This window comes from Malaclemys terrapin, chromosome 9 (genome assembly GCF_027887155.1).
Source record: "Malaclemys terrapin pileata isolate rMalTer1 chromosome 9, rMalTer1.hap1, whole genome shotgun sequence".
NCBI lineage: Eukaryota > Metazoa > Chordata > Testudines > Emydidae > Malaclemys > Malaclemys terrapin.
Window position 1 is genome coordinate 53,088,601 of NC_071513.1, and position 4,311 is coordinate 53,092,911.

The following is a 4,311-nucleotide window of genomic DNA, read 5'->3' on the forward strand; positions in this document are numbered from 1 at the left end:
AGTCCCAGCAGCGCAGGCAGGTGCTAGGAGGCAGCCTGTCCCAGCAGTAGCTTCCTTCACAAATCAAAACACGGTGAAAAATCTCTCCTAGATACAATAACCATCCGTATTTACACAGCCATCAAACCTGCAGGCGGGCGCACCCAACTCATATTGACCCAGAGCTCTTCACTGGCAGAAGGGTCTCCCCCACGCCCACTCCCTGGCCAGGACCCTCTCCGCACCCTTGCCAGATTTCTCCCCCCATTGCCACGAGCCACCCCCATTCTCCAGCCTTGGCTTAGACTGCTAAGATACGGCTTGTTTAGCTCTCTCCCTGGTGGGTAGGTGAACTCCTGGTGCCTGCCCTGCATGTTCCATGCCTCTCCCGCTGGCCACTGCAGAGCAGTGGGGCGTAAGTCAGAGATGACTCAGGAGAGAGCTCAGAGCCCTTTAGGGGCAGGGCATAGAACCCACTGCCCTCCTCTGCTCTCTCTGCCCTCTCCCAACTCTGCTCTGAACGGTGTGTCTCCCCTCTACTCTATCCCTCGCAGAAAGGACAGGGCGGGTGGGTGGGGTGGGGTGCTCCCAGCCGTGCCTCAGAGAAAACTCCTGGGAGGTAGGGAAAAGGAGGGGGTCCTAACACCCAGGGCATAGCCAATGCCAGCTGGGAGAGGCTGCTGGCACATTCAGCACAAATACCTCTTCACCCTTAGTTACCCTTCCGCCCCTCCCTGCCCTTGGGCCTGACTCTCAGGCAGAGTGTTTGCCAGCTGAGCCAGCTGGAGGAATCCGTTGGGTTTGAAGGAGGAACGGAGCACAGTGGGGTTTCTCCAGCCAGTGGGGATGAGGGTGTCTCAGAGTTGGGGTGCAATAGATCAAAGACAAAGTATCTACAAACAGAAATGAGAGTCTTAGCCAGGATCTTGCTTCCCCTCGCCAGCAGCCCTGAGGGAGAAAGAGCAGTTCCTCCTCCACCCAGCCCTTGGAATGACAATCAGTCTGGTGAGCAGCCAGCCAACTGTTGTCCTTGGGGCAGCAAGGGGTGGCTGTGTTCCCCGGGGGTTTTAAGGGCTACAGAGAGCAGCGGGGGAGGCAGTGAAGTCAGGAGCAGTCTGATGAATGGATCAGGGCAGGCAGGAGGGGTGCTGGGCTGCCTCCCTCACACGTAGTTCCTCTTGTCGTAGCTGGGCCCAGTGGATCTAGGAGCAGAGTAAGCCATCTTGGCTGGAGTGTATTTCTCATCCTTGGGGGGGGCAGGAGCAGCAGAGCAAAGCCCCCCCAAACAGCTGCAGTGCTGCAGCTGCCCAGCCCACGTAGAGGGAGGCTCCCAGCTCCCGCTTCTGTGACTCTAACATCGAAGGATTGTAGAAGTTGTGGATGATGGTGTTGGCCGACCAGCACACGGGGATGAGGGTCATGATCCCGGCCAGCAAGAAGATCACCCCAGACACGATGGTGATTTTGGCCTTAGTGGTCCCATCTTCCACGCACCTGGTGCACTGCACTCCGATGAGGGCAACCATGAGGCCCAGCATGGCCAGCACGATGGCGATCACCACCAGGGCGCGAGCTGCCTGCAGGTCCTGGGGCAGCACCAGCATGGAGTCGTAGACCCTGCACTGCATCTGGCCCGTGCTCTGCACCACGCAGTTCATCCACAGCCCCTCCCAGACGTTCTGGGCTGTCACGATGTTGTTCCCCATGAAGGCAGTCACCCTCCACATGGGCAGTGCACAGCACAGGATGGTGCCCACCCAGCCCACCACCGACAGAGCCACCCCACCGATCTCCAGCCCCATCGACATGTTGCCACGTCCTAGGTACTTTCAAGGCAACAGCAGAAAGGGAGAGGGACTCCTTAGCTGGCAACACCTGCAGGCACCTATTGCTGTCTGTGTAAGCTCCAGAGGATCTGCTCACTCCTGAGTGCACCTGTGTTGGTGGCTGCCTTATCTCAGTGAGTGGAGCCAGGGCTGGGCTGCATTACCTCAGTGCTGCTCACTCACTCAGGGGTGGGGTTTCACCAACGGACTCTTTCCCTTTCGCTGACTCCTCTGTCACCGCCCCAGCCCCACTCCCCCTTTGTTTATGGAGATGGCATTGGTGAGAGAGGAGAATGGGGGAGGCGGCAGGAGGTGGAGCTGGAACCCTTCCCCGCTGGGCCCTGAGTTCCAGCCTGCTGTTTTTATGGCCATCCCTGGTGACAGATGCTCGCTGGGCTGGTGCCAGGTAGACACAGTGCTAGGGATTAGGAGAAAGACTGGAGTGGATTCCTGTGCTCCCTGGAAAGGGCCGCCTGGGGGGTTCATCTCAGACTCCAGAGAAGATGCAGCAGATCCTGTAAAGGGCAGGAATGGGACACTCTGCTTTTAGTAGCTGCTCCCGTTCCAGGGTCAGAGTGGAGGCCGTGAACCCAATGCTGCGTCCAGACTGGTGAGGCATGCCCAAGCGTCCATTCCTCAAGCTCCAGGTGGCGACATGCAGCGGGAAAGCCACCGGCCTCACCAAGGCATCCTACAGGCACCAAACCATCAGCCAGCACACCTCCCAGCGTGGATTGTCACAGACACACGCAATCAGTATCGACGCAGCAAGGAGCCAGCCGTGGTGCAGTGGCCTCCTGCTGCTCTGTTGGTGTGGGTAGTGGTCCCAAAGGCATGGGAGAACACCCCAGCCCCATCCCACCGGTCTGAGCGAAGTCACAGATCTCCTTGCCTCTGGACAAGGGAGAAATTCTCTATTCTCCACCCCACCCACTTTCCCCTTCTCCTCCCGACTGGAAAATGCGAAAGAAAAAAAAAGCGAGACTGGGAAGAGGGGGAGGGCGGGCTGGGGCGAGCGGATTTTAGGTGGGAAAGACCTGCTGGGCTGGAGACAGATGGAGATTATTTCCCTATTTTTCCTCCTTGGAAATCTCTCCATCCTTCCTCAGGCAAAGCTAGTGGAGCTGCTCTCCACAAAGGGGACCAGTCATCTATCCCACAAGACCACATCAGACTGTCCTATCCCACAGCCCAGGCCTGTTTCTCCAAACACACCAACCAATTAACACGCCTGCCCTCCCACTAATTCCTGCTGCCTCCCTGCTCCCCCAACCAACTTGTATAACTGACCGCGAGCTCCTCTCCCTGGGGCGGGGGGGAGTGGAGGGGGAGAGGGCACTGGCGAGGATCCTGGCCATGAGCCCTGTCCTTCACTGGCTCGGGGGCTAGATGTGCCAGATCAAAACTGCTCTCCCCACAGGGCAATGGATCTCAAACCAGGATCACTCTGGAGCACAAGGCAGGACTGCTTGTTAACCAGGAGAACGAGAGGGGGGTGCGAATTGCACAAGAGCTGGAAACACAAAAGACAACCTGGTTGCATGCCTGCATGTAAATGGGAGGGAAGGTGACATGGGCAGGATGCCCCCACAGCAGGTAAAAGCACAGGATGACTCAGAGAGATGGCCAGACTCGTGAGTTAGCAGTACGAGGATGGGGCAGATGCCTGGCAATTGGTTCAGGATGGGGATCCAGCAACAGCTCTCTTGCTATGGGTAAACTCATCCCACCATGGCGACCCCACTTCCGAAGTGTTAACACGCCACTGGATTCTCAGCAGAGCTGAAGCTAGGCATTTTAATGTGGAGTAACTCAAGTTGACCTGCAACAAATGTCAAGTGGAGGCCAGTCCTGAGCATTTACAGCATTGGGACAGGCCCTTATGACTGCTCCTGTCTAAACCACCCATGTTTCAAAGCCCTTTTCATAATGGACACAGCTGTCAGGCCTGGATCATAGAATCTCAGGGTTGAAAGGGACCTCAGGAGGTCATCTAGTCCAACCCCCTGCTCAAAGCAGGACCAACACCAACTATATCATCCCAGCCAGGGCTTTGTCAAGCCTGACCTTAAAAACTTCTAAAAAAGGATATTCCAACACCTCCCTAGATAACCCATTCCAGTGCTGTCATCTGCCACCCCTGAGAACAGTCTAGATCCATCCTCTTTGGAACCCCCTTTCAGATAGTTGAAAACAGCTATCAAATCCCCCCTCATTCTTCTCTTCTGCAGACTAAATAATCCCATTTACCTCAGTCTCTCCTCATAAGTCATGTGCTCAAACTCCCTAATCATTTTTGTTGTCCTCCACTGTACTCTTTCCAATTTTTCCACATCCTTCTTGTACTGTGGGGCCCAAAACTGGACACAATACTCCAGATGAGGCTCAACAATGCCAAATAGAGGGGAATTATCACGTCCCTCGTTCTGCTGGCAACGCTCCTACTTATACAGCCCAAAATGCCGTTAGCCTTCTTGGCAACAAGGGCACACTATCGACTAAGATA

At 56.0% G+C, this 4,311-nt stretch overlaps 1 pseudogene; it reads right to left on the minus strand.

The window, feature by feature from the left end:
• Positions 1-518: 518 nt before the first annotated feature.
• On the minus strand, positions 519-1,787 carry LOC128843444 (claudin-3-like; annotated as a pseudogene).
• Positions 1,788-4,311: the final 2,524 nt, after the last annotated feature.